Source organism: Monodelphis domestica, chromosome 2, assembly GCF_027887165.1.
Source record: "Monodelphis domestica isolate mMonDom1 chromosome 2, mMonDom1.pri, whole genome shotgun sequence".
In the NCBI taxonomy this organism is placed as follows: domain Eukaryota; kingdom Metazoa; phylum Chordata; class Mammalia; order Didelphimorphia; family Didelphidae; genus Monodelphis; species Monodelphis domestica.
Genome location: NC_077228.1, coordinates 114,323,667 through 114,342,630, shown reverse-complemented (window position 1 = coordinate 114,342,630; position 18,964 = coordinate 114,323,667).

The window sequence follows — 18,964 nt, the reverse complement described above, 5'->3', positions numbered from 1 at the left end:
CACTGAGGCAAATTGATGGGAGGAAATAGATTCACCCAATCTGGAGTAGATGAATTGCAATCCATATCCATGAAATAAATATCCTTATCGATGAAATCACAGATTTATTTTGTCATTTCATTGGTATTGTTTTGAAAAATACAAAGATAACATAATCTCTGGCCTCACAGAGTTTATGGTTTATTAGGGGGATAGAACACATCTGCAAATAAGTATAATTCCAGATGGAATAGAATAAAGAGAGAGAAGAGATCTAGGCAAAAATACTCAGGAAATTTGAGATGGGGGAAGGAAGAATACTGGACAATTCATGGCAAGCGTCCTGGAATTTAGCACATTGCCTGGAATATAGCTAGTGATTAAATAGTTATTTATTTTATTGTATTGAAACAGGTGGCACCTGAACTCATCCTTTAAGGAAAAGATTTAGACAGGTTGAATTCTGGACATAAGGAAAAGATAACCTTTACAAATGAATTGAGGTGGAAGATGGAATGTCAAGTTAGGGACAGTAAGTCAGCAGCCTTGTTTGTCTGGAATGTAGTGTATGAAATGAAGTGGAGAAAATAGAACAGAGCACATACGTATATGTACACACACAAATATGCTTTGCATAGTTTTATAAATACATCAATATGCATAGATGTAATTTATACATGCCTGTATTTTTATACATATGAGAGAATTGAGGAAATTAGGACAGCAAGTGGTTGATTATGAGAACTGAGTGAACCACACCGATCCTTTTTGTGACTCAGTTCTGGAGTAAGTAGAGTTTCCTTTCTATTCAATTATGAGACTAATTCAAATTCTGTCCTGTGAGAATTCATAGCTGAGATTTGGGAGAAAACTTTATGATACTGAATGTAGTCCTTGGTGGATGGGAAACTGGATCCCCTGTGCCTGCTGTTTGGAGACCCTTAATCAAAGATCTAGGTTAGGTTGACCAAAAACAGATCCTAAGGTTGATGGAAGGGTTTTTTTCACAATTGTACATCTCAAGCAGCCCATATGTTTTATGTAAAAACTAGCTCCATACTGATCAGTCTGTGATTATTTTCATGTTCCTTTGATTGTAAACAGACATTTGGGAAGAATTGGGACATTTCTCTTCCTGAATTCAGGTAATTGCACCTACTCCCTCTCCCCCTCCCAATTTGGAAAGTCCTTAATTTTTGCTCCAATTAGAAATCAGATGATCTAATGTTGTATTGTTTCCTTTTAATTAATTGGCCTTATTTGATTATTTTTAATGTACAAAAATCTCTCTCCCCCTATATTGGGGTCCAGTCCTAAATGGAGGAAGAGGTTTGGTCCCTATTTGTTAAGCAATTGGCATGCATTGCTTAGCAAATTGATCTGCTCAGAAGATGGAACCTTTGTTTCCTCAATCACTTCATTTTTTTTCATTACAGATGTGGGTGCACACACATACATGTATACAAGCTATTGCAAAAGTCGTTGTGTAGTTTAAGCTATTAAAGCTTCCTTAAGACTTTAGGGATATGGAGAAGCTAGGTGGCTCAGTGGATAGAGAGCCAGGTCTGGAGACTTGGGGTCCTGGGTTCAGTATCTAACCTCAGACACTTACCAGCTGTATGACCTTAGGCAAGTCTTTAACCCCCAATTACCAAGCTCTTACATCTCTTTTGTCTTGGAACCCATACTTAGTACAGATTCTAAGTCAGAATCAAAAAGTAAGGGTTTAAAAAAAATTAGAGATACCTACATTGGCCTCCTCCATGAAGTCTAAGCATAGTATGTACCTAATCAGTTTTTGATTAATTGATGGAGATGGGAATGAGTGTAGATGGTGACAGAAGGTCCATGATAGCCAGTCATGGAAAATAAGACATCTTTCCTGTAAAAGACTCAAAGCTTTTTCTCGATTTTGCCTACTGCTCCTCAAACTATCTTTGTGAAATGGGGAGGGACAAGAATTATTAGCTCCAATTTACAGCTTTAGAAACTGAATTCCCAAAGTTGTTAAGCAAATCATCTAGCAAGTTCAGTTCAATTCAATTCATTCCAATAAATTCTGTGACTGGGGATGTTCTTTGTGCCAACACAGATTCTGTTTTCAAGGAAGTTAGCGTTTAATCCTATATTTTGAAAGTTGGGTCTATACCCCATATTATTTACCACCATTGGCTTTATATACTAGAGAGATGTCTCTACAAGGAGGTTTCCTGAATAACACAGGCAGAATTGGGTCCCTGAGGGTCACATGGCCCTGGAGAGCAAAACCACATGATGGAAAATTTGTCTTTTTTCTGCAACCAGATTTCTTTGGTTAGCAGAGCTGGGGAGCCACTATCTCCTGGGACCAAGCTGTCTGGCAAGGTTTCAAGCTTCTCCCAGCCCCTGTAGGTTGGAAATGCCATAGTAACAGTCTTTCTGGTATCATTTTCTTAGTTCCAGTCCAAGTTGCAATCAAGATGTGCAAGGGAGTGTAGCAACAATGAAAACAAGGAATTAATCAATCTCGCTCGAACTCCACTGAATAGGGGAGAACAGTTGGAGCAAGGTAGTCCCACGGAAGGTGGCTGGGATATTATGCAGCCCAGGTTTGATATAATGTCACTGGAATGTTAATAGAAATTTAATGGTTTAACCCACATCCTCTTCCCCACCAAAAATCACACACCCATTTCTCAGTTTAGATAACTGGCATATTTCATCTAAATGAGTTATCATTCATTTCAAACACAGGGTATATCTCTACAAGGTCCCTAAATTAACTATTTCCTGATTGATTCTTTTATTTGGGAAGGGAGAGATAGAGCTATATTTTAATGACTATGCTTAGTATAGCTGATCAGTTCAACCGTGTGAAAAATATGTTTTTTCACTGACATGGATACTTAGAAACAGACTCCAAAATATTTCATCATATTGATACAGCCACAGAAAATATATCCTACCAATGACATATTTCTAAAAATGATGATGATGATGATGGCTATTATTGTTCATCTGTAGTGAAGGGGGACCTGGAGGCAGGAAGATCTGAATTCCATTTTGACCTCAAACACTACCTAGAAGTGTGATCTTTGGCAAGTCACCTAACCACCATCTGCCTCAGTTTCTTCCTTTGTAAAATGTGGGATAATAACAGTACTTACTTCCCAGAGATGCTGTGAAGAGAAATTAGATAGTATTTGTAAAGTGATTTGCAAATGTCAAATCACTATATAAACACAAACTATTATCATTACTATAGGATATAGAATAGGAAGGGATGGTAGAGATAATCATAGAATCCTTTCATTTTACAAAGGAGGAAACTTGAGCCTCCAGCAGGCTAAGTCAATTGCTTAATTTGTAACAAGTAGAGATTAGCAGAGCCCAGGATTCAAATCCAGATCTTCCAGCTCTAAATCCAGTGCTCTATTCACTATTATCTTTTCTCTCTAATAAAGAGTCTTTCTCTGATGACATGACAGGTCATAGGGGTATACATTTATTTTCTATGGATATATAAATAAAGTCTAAACTCTGTAAAGTTCTACCCAAGTTAAAAAAAAAAAACCTTACCTTCCATCTTGGAATCAATATTGATTCCAAGGCAGAAGAGTGGTAAGGGCTAGGCAATGGGGGTCAAGTGACTTGCCCAGGGTCACACAGCTGGGAAGTGTCTGAGGCCAGATTTGAATCTAGGACCTCCTGTCTCTAGGCCTACCAAGTTTAAATGATGTCAAGAATGGGTCTTTTTTCAAGATGGATGCATGCAGCATCTTTGAATGTGCCCAGGTAAATTTAGAGAATCTTGTCACCAGAGAGCTGACCATCCTTTGTTGGAATCCTGTATATTGGAAAAGGAAATATATTTTCTGAGAGGGTCCAAGGAGTTCTACTATGGACAAAGTATCTAACTAAGTTTTAGTGAATGAATTCTGTGCCTCTAATTTTGGCTTCTCAGATACTTGAAGCCTCATCTGCATTATTTTGCCCCATTCTGGCCACCATATATGAGAAAGGTCATTGATAAGTCCAGACCTAGTAAAACATTCTGTGTCTGTGGTTGTCAGTAATGTATTTCATGTTATGTCTGAGGAGCAGCCCAGATCTGTTGTAGGTTGATGATATTCTGGATATAACAATGCTCAAAGATTGTGTATGATATTACATAGAGGTCACAATATGCATGTCCACAAGAATGAGGTTATAGATCCTTGGAGGACTAATTATCTGTATGTTGAAGACTACTTGGATGAGAGTGATAGCAAAGACAAGGAGGTTAAAAACAGGAGTAGAAGCTTGCACTGCCATTGGTTGGCAAAAAGGAAGATACTTTAGCTGGCAAAGATTTCGGAGCAATAAGGATGATGTCTTCAAGTATTTGAAAAGTAGATATCAAAAGTGGGATTAGAATGATTATGTTTAAGCCTAAAAAAGCAAAGCTAGATTAGATATTTCTCTTGGACATCTCCTGCCCTGCCACAGTTGCTCCGTTCTATAGATTGCAGAAACTATGCCTGGAAGGAACTAAGCTACTCAGCTCTGAATTCCCTTGGATGACAAGTCTTCATCTTCACCTCCATTATTTTCTGACCTGGCATCATGGGACAACTCAACCATCGCTCTATTTTCTACATCATCCTCTAAAAACTGTAATCAAATCAAGAAACCAATGTCTATTGAATAAATGTGTTAAAAGGCTTCTTTGTGCTTCTACTTATCATCTTTATTACTTTCTAGAAAAGAAATAAAAACCCTGCCCTGATCAATATTCTCTTTTTTCTTACTCTTACCTTTCATCTTAGAACTAATTATGTATATTGGTCCCAAGGCAGAAGAGCAGTGAGGCTAGGTAATGGGGATTAAGTGACTTGCACAGGGTCACAAAGTTAGAAAGTGTTTGAGGCTGGACTTGAACCCAGGACTCCTTGCCTCTAAACTTGGCTTTCAATCCATGGAGCCACCTAACTGTCCCTACACCATTCCTTTTTATATAGTCTATTCCCCTATCCCCATTTGGTATTTGTGTCCCAAGATTGTAAGGCAGTTTTTGGCATGTGAACAAAGGTCTTTTTTTCATTAATTCATTCATTGGTAGAAGTTATAGGAAGGCAGATTTTGTTTCAATATAAAGCACTACTTCCCAAATAGAGCTGTCCAAAAGTAGAAGGGACTGCCTTAGGGGATAATGATTTTCCCATCTCTAGAAGTCTTCATGGGAAGACTAAATTAACCATTTGTCAGGAAAAGTTCAAAAACTGGAAGCCAGAATAGACATAGAATCATAGATTTAAAATGGGAAGGGTACCTAGAGAGAATTTAGTCTAACCTTATTATTTTGCAGATAAGGTAACTGAAATCAAGTAGTTAAGTGACTTGACCAAGATCACACAGGTAGTTGGTGATGAAGCCAAGATCTGAAACTAGACCTCTCTGATTCCACATCCATTGTCCTTTCTAACCTACTTAACTTCCTTCAAACTAGTTCTTCTTTACTTAAAACCATCTTTTTTGAGTTTTAAGGATAAGTAGTGGTATTAAAGAGCCTTATTCTTTATTTTAGGAATGGATGATTAAGTCCTGCCACAGGACTTAGACAGGAATAAAACACTGGACTTGGAGTCAGAAAGACCTGAGTTCAAATCCTATTTCAGGTAGTCAGTAGCTGGGTGAAGCTGAGCAATTAACTTTAATTCTCCAAGCCTCAGTTTTAGCATCTGTAAAATGAGGGGGGTTGGCTTCAAGAGATTCTAAGGTCCATAGCTATCAGCTCTAACTTGTTTACTAACTATACCTCAAATGCTTTTTATAAGCTATCATCTCTATGCTCAGCCTTTATTTTTGTAAAACTAGACATTTGGTTTTCCTCTTACCACTATGCAAATTCTTCTCCATCATCCTCTTGTTCATTTCATTGTTGTCATTTTCCAATTCATGACAATCAAAACTCTACATAAAGTTCCAGGCACGTGTACGCCTGGGTTTTGGACAAGGGTCAAGCCTATTTTCTGTTATGTTTCTAGTATTCCAGATGACCAGAAAATTATTGGACTTTTTGGTAGCAACAGGAGCGTACTGAGCTGATATCTCCAGGGAACAGTCTACCTACCAGGACTCCTCTATTCCTTTCCTCCACTGTAACTAATAGCTCAGAAGCTATCCTCTTACAAGTATAGTTGGTATTTTCCCCCTCTAAATGCATTACCTTACACCTGCTCACACTGAAGTTCATTTGCTATATTCTTGCCTGTTCAAACAGCCTGCAATTTATCTACCCTGGCTTGGCATTTCACTTCCTGGAATAGTTTAGTGCCACCTGCAAACTCAGAGACTTCACTGTTCATTTCCTCTTCAAGGACATTTATAAAAATGTATTTAAATAAATCCCAGCCATATGCTTCAAGGAGGTAAGAGAGAAAGAAAGGACTTCTCTAAAACAAAAATACTAATAGCAACACTTTTTGTGGTGGCAAAGAATTGGAAACCAAGTATATCTCATCAGTTTGAAAATTGTTAAAGAAATTTCACTATATGAATGTAATAGGATATTACTCCTATATAAGAAATTATGAATATGGAAATGCATAGGAAAGCAAAAGAAGACTTATATGAACTGATCTAAAGTGAAGTGGGTAGAACTAGCAAAACAATATACACAATGATGAAAATAATATAAAAATGAAACAAATGCAACAAAATGAAATTTAGTCCACTAAGGAAGGATGAATGAATGGCTTCTTACATCCGGAAGAGTTCAGTGGCAGGGCTCACTCACCTTAACACAGCCTGAGAAAGAAGTAGCATGCAGGGACTGGGGCATTTAAATTACAAGGAACAGGATTGGATCACCCTTCCTCCTTGAAATAAAAAACAGAGAGGAAATGTGGAAGGCTATATATATATGGATGTAGAAAATGGAATAATTATTAGATTTCCTTGATATATTGATTAGTTTTATTGATTTACTTTCTCTGATTTTTTCTATCGCCTCTTTGCATCTATCTGTCTATGCCTATCTGTCTCTGTTATAAAAGATGGCTCTTTAAATGATAGAGAAGGGATAATAAAACTTTTAGTAACTATTTACCCAATAAGATGAGTCTTTCTGATTACAAGCCCAGTCCTCTATCCACTGTGCCACCTAACTGTCATTAGCTGGAGTCAAGAAGTCCTGAGTTCAAAACTGGCTTCACACTTACTAGCTGTATGACTCTGAGTAAGTAACTTAATCCTGTTTGCTTCAGTTTCTTCATCTGTAAAATGAGCTGGAGAAGGAAAGAGCAAATCAGTGCAGTATCTTTGCTAACAACTGCTGCCCCACCCCCTTAAAAAAAAGGTCATGAAGAATCAGACATGACAACTAAAAAACAAATTTTCAGATGAGGAGACACAAGCAGACCAATGTAAAGTGAATTCTGCAGAGTCCACAATGGGGAAAACATTCTAATCCTATCCTTTTGTTTTAACTTTTCATTAAATATTTAATTAGGACAAGTCACATTATTTCTTTGGGACCATGTGAATTCTAAAGTCACTTCCAATTCAAAATTCCACCATTCTATCAGTTGCTAATAAATTATAATATATTCTTGTCACATCCTTGTCAACTATACACACATACATACACACACTCATCATTTCCATCCCATGTCACTAAGATTTTACCCTTTATTAGCCTTTGGGAATCTACCAAAGGTTCTTTGAAATTCTAAGTAAATGTGTTTAGTGGGTCACCTCGTCCATATGTTAATTGAGCCCCTCAAAATTTTAGTAAATCAGTGAGTGATAATTTCCCTTTTCAGAAAATGTTGCCACCTCCACTTTCTTGCCACCCACTTTGTTCTCATACCCTAGCAGTCTGTCTTCTAACTACATCACTCCACTGATTTTTTTTCTCAGAAGTAACCAATAAACCTCTAATTGCCAAATTCAATGACATTTTCTCAGCCCTTATTCTCATAAATTTCTTTTCATCATTTGACATGCTGATCTTTTCCTTCTTGAAACTCTCCTCCCTCCATATCAATATGATATTATATAAAGATTCTACTTCTCTGTTCCTCTTCCTAATCTGAAAAGGTTGGCATGTTCTTCAGTGCTGTCCTTGGTCCTCTTTTATTTCTCCAATTTTTTTGGTTGCCTTCACTTTTATTGCTTTGACTATTATTCACCTCTCTACGAAATCCTCCAACATTTATGCCTTGAATCCCAAATTCTTCCCTGAGCTCATATGCTACATTTTCAGTTTCATTTCTTCATGTCTCATACTAAATTCATCATCTCACTAAATCCCATTTTTCTTCCACATTTCCTATTTCTGTTTATGAAATATTTGAATTCTTTAATTCTCTGTCAACTTGACTCCCTTTCTCCTCACTTCCTGAAAGGCAGTCAGTTGCCAATCTCATTGATCTGACCATCACAATTTCTTTTGTCAACCCCCATTTAAATACTCATATAGGCTTCATCCTATTTTGTAAATAGATAGAGGACTCATGAAGGACTTACTATGGGTACTTACCAGAGATACTTGAGACAAAGCATTTATAAATCTGCAAATCAAAAATTTAAGAATACAAATCACTTTCTTGATCTAAAAATATTCAGTGGTTTCAAATGGTCTACTAACCAAAGTGGGGTGTATGGGGTGCTCAGGGAGGGGTAGTATCTCTGGTATGGAAGGCTTGTCGTGCCCTCCTAGGGCAGCTCTCCAGCATCTGACCCCCACCTGACACCCAGCTCTCACCTCTGGCTCCCAGTAGCTGCTAGCATGAGGCAGCGGCCACACCCTGAGCAATGGCTTCAACAGGCCGGCTAAACCTTGTGAGGGTAGCCATCGGGTCACTTTGCTCACCCAGCATGTGAAGACTGCTTAGGCTGAACAGAAAGAAGAAACCAATAAGAAGGTTCAATGGCTAAGAGGGTGTTGTAGCAAAGCACTGTGGAGTGCTCAGGGCGTGTTGGAGCACAAAGGACAACACAGCCATCCAATGCAGCTGAGGAAGTCTCCAGGTGTACCGACTTTTCGTGCCACTGGACCCAGGCTTCCAACACCGAGAGAGTGGGACTGTCTCTGTGCATCGGCTTTTCCACTTAAATCTCCTTCACCCACAAGTGTCTTTGTGCACAAAAACACACAAAGACAATTGTCATCCTCGGTTACCGAGAGACTACTACTACTAGCCAAAGTGCAGGTTCCTCAGCCTATTTTTCTAAGCCCTTAACAGTATGGCTCACATTTACTTTTCCAGTCCAATTCATGAGAGAGTCAAGACATCACCCTCATGATGACATTGCTCTTTGAAAATGAAGGCTAAGCAAGTGGTACTTGGTACATCTCCTATTCCAGTCTGGTCTAGACCATTAATTTCCCCAAGTTTTCTTGCCTTTGTCTCTTTCCTGAGATGGTTTATTTCATTTGAATTTTAAAAGAACAAGAAAAAATAATTTAGTAAAACTTACTAAAATACAATCATAAGCAACAATTCAAAAGCAATAGACAATCACTTCTCAAAAAAAGAGTCATTTTCTCATCTCTTCTCTAGGGTTCAGCTATATAATCATATAACATTCAGTTTCTTATCTTTGTGGTTTATTTCTCATTTATTGTAGTCTTTGTCTATATTGCTTTTCTGGTTCTACTTTTTTTAAAACTTTCACCTTCCATCTTAGAATCAATACTGTGTATTGGCTCCAAGGCAGAAGAGTGGTTAAGGACTAGACAATGGGGGTTAAGTGACTTGCCCAGGGTCACACAGCTAGCAAGTGTCTGAGGCCAGATTTGAACCTAGGACCTCCTGTCTCTGGGTCTGATTCTCAATCCACTGATCCACCGAGTTGCTTCCCTGGTTCTACTTCTTTGACTACATATCATTTCATATAAATTTTCTTATGTTTCTCAGGATTCTTCCAATTCATCACTACTTAGAGCACAGTGATATTCTGTTATCTTAATGTATCATAACTCTTCCAGTCATTCCACAATCAAATGGCATCTTCTTTGCTTCAAATTTTGTTGTTGTTTTACTACCACAAAATCTATTAATATCATGGCATGCATTGGAACTTTTGTTCAGTACCTTTCCTGTAGCATTTCTTATCATTATGATGATCATTATCATCATCATAGCAATCATTTATATAGTCCTTTAAGGTTTGCAAAGAATTTTTTAAATATTATCTCATTTTGTCTTTACAATACCCTTGGGAGGTAGGAACTGTTATTATAGCTAGGTTTCAATTAATTAAAATGATGAATTCTTATGAAGTGGTTTCATGTATTCAAATTTACACTGCTCAAATATCTAATCATGTAAAATATGACAATTGGTTCTAGCTGAATGGAAATATATAATGTGAATTCAAATTCATCCTGGTAATACTTAATGGTATTTGTTATTTATACTAATTGGGTCCTAGCTGTATCACCATTTACAGATAAGGAAATAGAGCTGGAAAGATTCAGCGACTTACCAATGGGGAAATAGCTTGGAAGCATCTTAGGTTGGATTTGAACTCAGATCTTTCTTATTACAGGTCTAGTACTCCATCTACTACAGCAGCACCTACTTGTATCTCATACAACTTATTACTCTATAATTATTTGGGTACTTTCCCTCTCTCCATTATAGCCAGTTCCCTGAGGACATAAAATATTTCATATTCATCTTTGCATTTTCCACAGTGCCTAGCATAGGGTCTTACAAAGAAGAGGGGCTGAATACTCACTGAGACATCTTTCTGCAATAGAATATGTTTACTTGTGGATATGTTTGATAGATTTGCCTTTTCTTATAGATGCTAACAGCTATACAGGAATGAACTGAACACTCACTGACACTGAGTTCCCCAGTATGCTCTCAGAAACTTTTCTCATGAAAGGGGTTCCAAGGAAAAATCTTCTTTCTTTCCTTCCTTCCTTCCTTCCTTCCTTCCTTCCTTCCTTCCTTCCTTCCTTCCTTCCTTCCTTCCTTCCTTCCTTCCTTCCTTCCTTCCTTCCTTCCTTCCTTCCTTTCTTTCTTTCTTTCTTTCTTTCTTTCTTTCTTTCTTTCTTTCTTTCTTTCTTTCTTTCTTTCTTTCTTTCTTTCTTTCTTTCTTTCTTTCTTTCTTTCTTTCTTTCTTTCTTTCTTTCTTTCTTTCTTTCTTTCTTTCTTTCTTTCTTCTAAAACCCTTACCTTCTCTCTTATAATCAATACTATGCATTGGTTCCAAGGCAGAAGAGCAGTAAGGGCAAGGCAAGGGGGGTCAAGTGACTTGCCCAGAATCACACAGCTAGGAAGTGTCTGAGGCCAGATTCAATGAACAGTCTTTCAACAGAGTATCTAGCACATGAGACATTCCTAATACATTATATCTGCTGGCCAAGAACTCCCCATTTGTACTACTCATCCTTGACATAAGCCTGTTTCCTCACCTTCACTTAATTAGGTCCAGAACATCTGGTACAATTACTTATTTCATCTAGTGGCTCCTATTGTTATATGGCCAAAGATAATTTGGAATATAGTTTTCTCTATAACATCTTCCTCAGTAAGAGCTCGTGGAATCTCCCTGTTATCTCTTCTAATTCCTGAGTACACTTCTTTGCACCTAGAATATCAATTAGTTTCAACGATTTTCTACCTGGCTTCCTGGCTTCCAGGTATATAAAGAAGCTCATCTCATTGATGGAGGGAGCAGCGGGGAGAGGAATATCTTACCAGGTCCTTCTGAATCCTTTCTTTGTCCACCTAGCTTTAAACATGCTCTAGGCACATTGTTTTGTAGCTGTTTTGTTTTAAAGCAGCCTTTGGTTAAAATAGGCTTCCTTGTTCCCACTTGGGCTGGCTTTCCCTTTTTAAAAATGACGCCTGTTTCTCCACAATGACTTCTTTTCTCAGATAGCCAGGTGGCGGGTCTTGTGTCTGAGCACCCATTCAAGCAGAACGAGTGATTTACTGTTGCTTGTATAGGTGAAAGAGGCTTTGACAAGTGGAGAAATGGAGAAAGTCGGCGCTTTGTTCATTAGCATGCACTTCCCTTTGTATGGGAGTGGGGAACCCTAGAGGGAGGGGGCGGGCTTATGAGTTATAAACTTGGGGCCTAATTTGGTTATGGAAACAGATCTGTGTCTGGCTGAAACACATGGCACCCTGTCCTCGGGCCATCAGTGTTTGGGAAGCCTGCGTGGCTTAATTGGCAAATCATCTGTCTTGCATTGTATCCCACCAGCATTATCTCTAAGGCAGCTGCCCACCTTGGCTAATTTAAATACGATTTAGCAAGATAGCCTCCTGCTCTCCCTGCCAGACCATACATTTCACCAAATCAATGTTGAATGGCTTTGACCATCCTAACCATCTGAGATTGTGTTGATAAGATTTTGTTGCTCATTTAACCTGACCTGGAATGGCTTGAGAATATCTTTATTACCCCCTTTTCAATCAACAGGATTTGGCCTCTAACCATTCTGCTAATTTCCTTCATTTGTCTGCAGAAGCCTCTGTGTAAGCAGCTGTCATGGTAGGAAGGTTGGGTGTCCTTCACAAAGCCCATGATTCCAAGCCACTAGTCACTGAATCCTGAAATTCAAGAGCTAGAAGGCTCTTCAGAGGCCATGGAGGGCAGCCTGCTGAAGGGAATTTCCCTGAGACATTTGATTCCCACCCAGTCGCTGTCCAATTTCTGCTAGGAGGCTGACAGTTTGCTCTTTCTCCTTCTTTGCCTCAGCTGCAGACTACAAATCAACAAGCTCTACTCTGTGAAAAGTAGTAGAAAAGAAACTGGATCTGGGGTCAGAACATCTTACTTCAAATCCTTAATTATTTGTTTTTGTTCCCAAAAGCCAACTTACTTCATTAGGCCTCTGTTTTCTCATCTATAAAATGAGAGGCAGGCCTAGATGATCTATAAGGCCCATTCTAGGTCTAACTCGATGATCCAATAATTCATTCATCTTGAGAATGACACTTAGTATACAGTGCCTTTCCTCCAATAATGGTCTTTGGATAAAGATGTCACAATTAGGATATTAATAATTAAACTACTGAGCTCTTTGGAGGCAAGCAAGAAACCATGGTTTTTAGCAATAGAAGGCAAAAAGGAATAATGAACAACTTTGGTTGTATAAATGATGTATAAATACAGAAATGTACAACCATTGGTAGCCACAATACATTGAGAAATCTCAAAAGGGCCTCAGAATGTTGGGAAGGTCCTCTGTGGAGAGAAGGGAGAGGATGAAAATCACATGGGTGGGTTGTAAACTCATGAATGGAAAGAATGCCCACAACATTGAAATCACAAATGCATTAAAGCTTAATGCATTAAATGGGTGAGTAAGAAGGAGAAATACTAGGAAAAAGCAGGAGTAACTGTATAGATCTGGTGTAGCCAATCTCTTATAATTGATCTCCTAAGAAGACTGGAATGTAGAGTATATAGAGGAGATAAATTCAAGTCAAGTCAACAAAGCACTTTGTAAGCATTTACTATGTGCTAAACACCAAGAAAGCAAAAACAAGAAGGGAGAATGAAAGTCCTTGCTTTCAGGGGGCTTACATTCTAATGGGGGAAGAAAACTCACAAAATTGGAGAGAATTAAGAGTTCCGATGAACCCAAAACTTGGAGAATAATCACTGTAGGAATCAGAAAAGAGAACAAAAAAGTAAGTGGAAAAAACAACAATAGCAATAATACAGTGTAGCTACAGTTAGAGAAGGAGGAAGGAAGCTTAGAAGACAAGGGAAGCACATTTATTTTGAAGATCTATAATAAATACAGAGAGGTGTTGTCAAGGAGAGAATGTTTAGCTTGGGTCAGGAAGATTATTCTTTCCTGAGTTGAAATCCAGTCTCAGACACTTAGAAGCTGTGTGACCCTGGAGAAGTCATTTAACCCTGTTTGCCTCAGTTTCCCCATCTATCAAATAAACTGGTGAAGGAAATGGCAAACTACTCCAGTATCTTTACCAAGAAAACCCCAAAAGAAATCATAAAGAACCAGACCTGATTGAACAACAGTAGTTTTAGAGTTTTTTAAAATACCAATTCTAATATGAAACCAGTTTCTGATACACTGTGTCCAAAGGATCTTTTCTGAGAAAAGCAAAAATGCTGTGACATATGGGCAATCACCAAATTCCATCAGAGCAATGGGTAAAGATGGAAACAATTGGTCAGCTGGGGACTATAAAGAGAAAACAGTTTATCCAGGTCTTCCTCTGTTTTCAATATCTATCACCTAAAATCAATTTCACTGAAAGATTTCTATGACTAGAGAAGTTATTATTATGCCCAATTTATAAAGGAGAAAATTGAGGCATAGGTAAGCTTGTCTAAGCTTATAGAGTTCCTGGTATCACCAGGATCAACAGAGTTGGATTTATCCTCAAGATATAAAATCATAGTGTTCATGTTAGAAGATCGATCTAGTTAAAGATTTTGATTTTCTAGGTGAAGAAATAGAGATGAAGAGATGGGGAGTCACTTGCCCTAGATCACACAGTCAGTTAGTGGAAGAGCTGAAAATAGAGAACTGTTTTCTTTCCTCCCATTCTACCTTACCTTTCATTGACTTGATGGCAGCACCCTGGTGTTTCTTCTTAATATAGACTACTCGACTTTCAATAACAGTATTTCAATAAACAGAAATAACAGATACTGTGGTAAGAGGCAGAAGCATCACCATAAATGAAAGATTGAATGAATCAATGTGCAAATGAATGAATAAATGAAAAATCCTTTATTAAAGACTTTCTATATGCAAAATATTGAACCAAGTGCTAGGAATATAAATACAAAAGTAAGACAGCCCTTCCTAGCAGCTCACATTCTAATCGGAGAAACAATACATTAAAGAAGTTTCGGCTACAAGTCAGAGGGAAAAGCCCCATGGGCCTTAGAGCAGATGGTAATACATATTCTTTAAAATGTTAATTCCACTTAAAAAAATCATGTCCATTTCTGCTGTTGAACCATTTGGCAGTGCCAAGAACTTTGGAGGACTTTCTGTTCTGGATCTGTGACTGTGGCTACTGGGGAGGAAGGAGCTGTAGCATTTAAGCAGGCAGGTGCCAAGCCAAATTACCATGAGGGCTAATTCTCTAGATGGGACTTCAGGAGATGGGCCACAAGCAGAAGTAGTTGTCTGGACAGCCCTGTTATTCTTAAGGTCCTGGAAATAGTTTTTCTTGGAGTATTGAGCTGTCTCCAACAGAGTCCAAGGGAAGGTGGTGATGGATTGATTGATTCATCTGACCCATGTCAACTCCTCACCCTCATGGAACTTTCCTGATCTATTTGGACTGTCTTATCTGCCTTGTGAGTGGCAATTGGTCATTAATTGGTGGGCATTGGTGGCTATTGGGTCAAAGTACAGTACTTACTACATACACCGAGTTCTACCTAAGGAAAGGGTCCATATCACTCTCCCATATGAACATATGAATTGGATAAAAAAATACCTTAGCACAGGCTGCCATATTTACCAGCATCCCCAATTTTAGCAGTGCACTTTGCATCTTTTCCAGCATAGAAACCTATGACAGGAGCTATTTGACTTTCTCAATTAATACTTTATAATAACCCAAATGCTTTTATTTCTATCTGGATTCCCATGATAAAGCTTCTAATAACCCCCCTTTCTCTACATGAATAACAATTATGTCTCCTCTGGTAAGAGATATGCAAGTGTATTTCCCTCCATAAATGAGAGTTAAAGTCAATGAAAGCACCAACTCTTTTATCTTCTCAACTGTGCAGCAGTAAAATGATCATACAGGATCCCTCCAAAACACTATATGTTATTTCCTCTTTTAAAATTAGCATATTCAGTACCCCAGGAATACTGATTTATTGACTTTTTTAAAGATCCTTTTAGATTTTTTTTGTTTTGGCTTAGACAACTCATATCCAGGAACTTAGAACATATTCAAACATTATCCCAAGCTGCCTTTCCAGTGTGGGTGGCTTCCTTGCTGAAAGATGTATTCCATTCTCCTGCAGGGTTACTAGTAAACACCACACCAGGAAAGCTCATGGTACAGACTTTTATTAGGTAGTAAATGCATCCAAACAGTGTTAATTGAGCGAGGGAACCACAATATAAATCAAATGTTAATTTCTTACAATCAGACATGTTGGCACACAGTTGAAAAGGTTTATGGGTGATTTTGTTGTAAGTTTTTCAAGTTTGGTTTCATCTTCAATACCATGTTTAATAATTATGGAAGGTAACAAGCTACCCCAGAGTGAATAGAGGCCATAGGAGGGAATCCACCGCTGCTGCTTTGCCCTGTGTATTGCTAGTTCATTTTTTGGTCTGAACCTGTGCTTTGATTAAGAAGCAGACTGCCAGTATTGAAAACTTCTTTCCAGTAATACAGATCAGCTGCTCATCTGCAAATAATATCTTTGCGATCTAGCAGGGCACTAAGAAATTGAGTTATTTGTCTGTAATCAACACAGTATATGTCTGAGGCAGGACTTTAACTATTACACCATGACACAGGAAAGGGGAAAAAATATCTTGCATCACTTTGTGAGAACAAGATATTGGAGACTAAAAAATAGAAAGCAAAACAATCCAGAATCTTTATGTATTTTGTTCCTTGTCTTCTCCCAAACTCTGAGGTCATCAGTGATACAGAAAAAACCTTTGAGTTCATTCCCTGACATAATCAAAAGTTCACACAAGCACAAATTTGTGTCTCCCAATCCTCTTTTAAACTAGCGATCAATCAATCAATTGGCATTTATAAAGCACCTACTATGTGACAGAAACTATTCTGGCATTGGGACTAAAAAGACAAAAATGAACCTGCCCTCAAGAAGCTTACATTTTATCTATAATATACATTAGATTTGTATTGTAAGAAGCTGAGGAATCTGGCAAAGTGACCATGGGCATATCACTTAACTTTTCAGAGACAGACAATATTCTAGACTAGAATTTAATTTCCCCAAATTAAAGATAGTTTTCAAACTGCATGAGTATTAGGGGATAGAAAGAGGAGTCTTCACTAATGCATTTATATAGCATTTTGAAGAACAGAGCTGAATTTTGTTCAGCATGGCTGTAAGGATCAGTGGGGAGAAAGCTAAACCAGAAATGGCAGGGCAAAAGTGGGATGGCTAGCTAGCTTGATAGATGGATAGGTAGCTAGGAAACACTGTTGTTGCTAGTGGCTTTGGTCCTTTTCCTCTGTCTTTTAAAACACTTTCTCAAAGGTACTAGTTTCTAGGGGAAGAGAGGGTGCATGGGATAGATTCACTTTAATTGAGTCAGCAGTGGAAAACAGAGATTTAAGTTAGGCAGGACAAATTGAACAAGACTCTGATGGATCCTGAAGAAACCCTTTGTTTATAAGTTATTGCTATGGGGGAAAAAAGTAAGAGAAAATATACCAAGGCCATTCTAGCCCCAGGAATACGTCTAAGATTTCCCAGCAGCCAGAACCACATGGGTGGGGAATAATCATCATAGAGCTCCTTAAGGAGAGCTGAAGGAGTAGTTTTATTTTTGTCCTTGTATCCCTAGCACCTAGTAAAGAACTGATACGTATAGTAGATACTAAATAAATGTTGAATTTAAAAAAAAGAGAGAACTAAACAATAGCAAGAAATGGGAGTAGTCAGAGTATTCTCTATTGAGGGGGAGTCACAGAAGCAATCAATTTCTGAAGGATTCACAAGGCAAACTTTGAATGTATTGCTTTCTGGAGCTATACCCAGGGCAGTACCGTGAGGCATGAAGACTTCACAGATGGCCCTGGAACCAGGAAGACTAGAATTGGAATCCAACTGCAGATACTTACTAAGCTGTGTGACCCTGGGCAAGTCACTTAACCTTGTTTGCCTCTATGTCCTCATTTATAAAATGGCGAACCCCTACCATATCTTTTCCAAGAAAACCCCAAAGAGGGTCATGAAGAGTCTGACACAACTGAAAATGATTGAACGAACAGACAACAACATCTTGAGAACCTAAGTGTTTGTAAGGGGAACCAATGGCTAGTTTCCAGATAGGTGGGGCTAATAAGTCAGAAAGAAGTATTCTAGGCTATTCAAGTCAAGAGATATTCTGAAGCAAGGATTGAAAGACCACTAAGGACTTTTTCAGGCTGATGAAATTAGAAGCAGCTCTGGAGGAGCAGCTGGGTTACTCAGTACATTGAGAGTCAAGTCCAGAGAAGGGAGGTCCTGGGTTCAAATTTGACTTCTTAGCTGTGCAACTCTGGACAAGTCACTTAACCCCCATTGCCTAGCCCTTACCTCTCTTCTGCCTTAGAACCAATCCACAGTAATGGTTCTAAGACAGAAGGTAAGGTTTTTGTTGTTGTTGTTGTTGTTGTTGTTTGTTGTTTGTTTTTTTTTTAAAGAAAGAAGCAGCTCTGGGAAAGGATTTTATATATAGACAAGAGGCCAAAAGCCATAGAAAGTCAGGTTTTCGAAGTTTCTCAGGGGAAAGGACATTCATGTTGAGAAACCAACCTTATTTTTTTAAGCCTCAAGAAGTTCCATTTTCACTAAAAAAAAAAATGATGATTGGGAGCTGAGGCAACCTATGCTTTTCAGAACACTCTTTGCTGGGGCACTGAATTATTTGGTGGTTTAATTTGCAGCAGGCGAGAGGCTAGGTGGGGAGCATTTTTCTGAAGCTGTGGCTGAACTAACAGTTCCCTAATTTTTAAAAAAAGCACATACAATGGTGCCTGAGTAGCTCATTATTTCCTTTCAATAGGCAAGGCTCTGCAGGCCCTTCCCACCTCTGCAGCTCTCTACAGGAAGCCCGCTGCTTTCAGTTTAGTCTTGAGTGCTGAGGTTATTCTGCAATTCGAAGTCCCTGTCTTTGCTTCTCTCTGCCTGCATCTCAAACACCTAGAGATGGTCTGAACTGAATGATTAATAGAGCTTCCAGATGGAAATTGTCCCCTGATCTCCCTTTTGCTGACCCCAATACAGAGAAAGGGAGGTGGATATACCAGTATCTTGGGTTTCAGGCTCCTCATCTTAAAAAAAATGA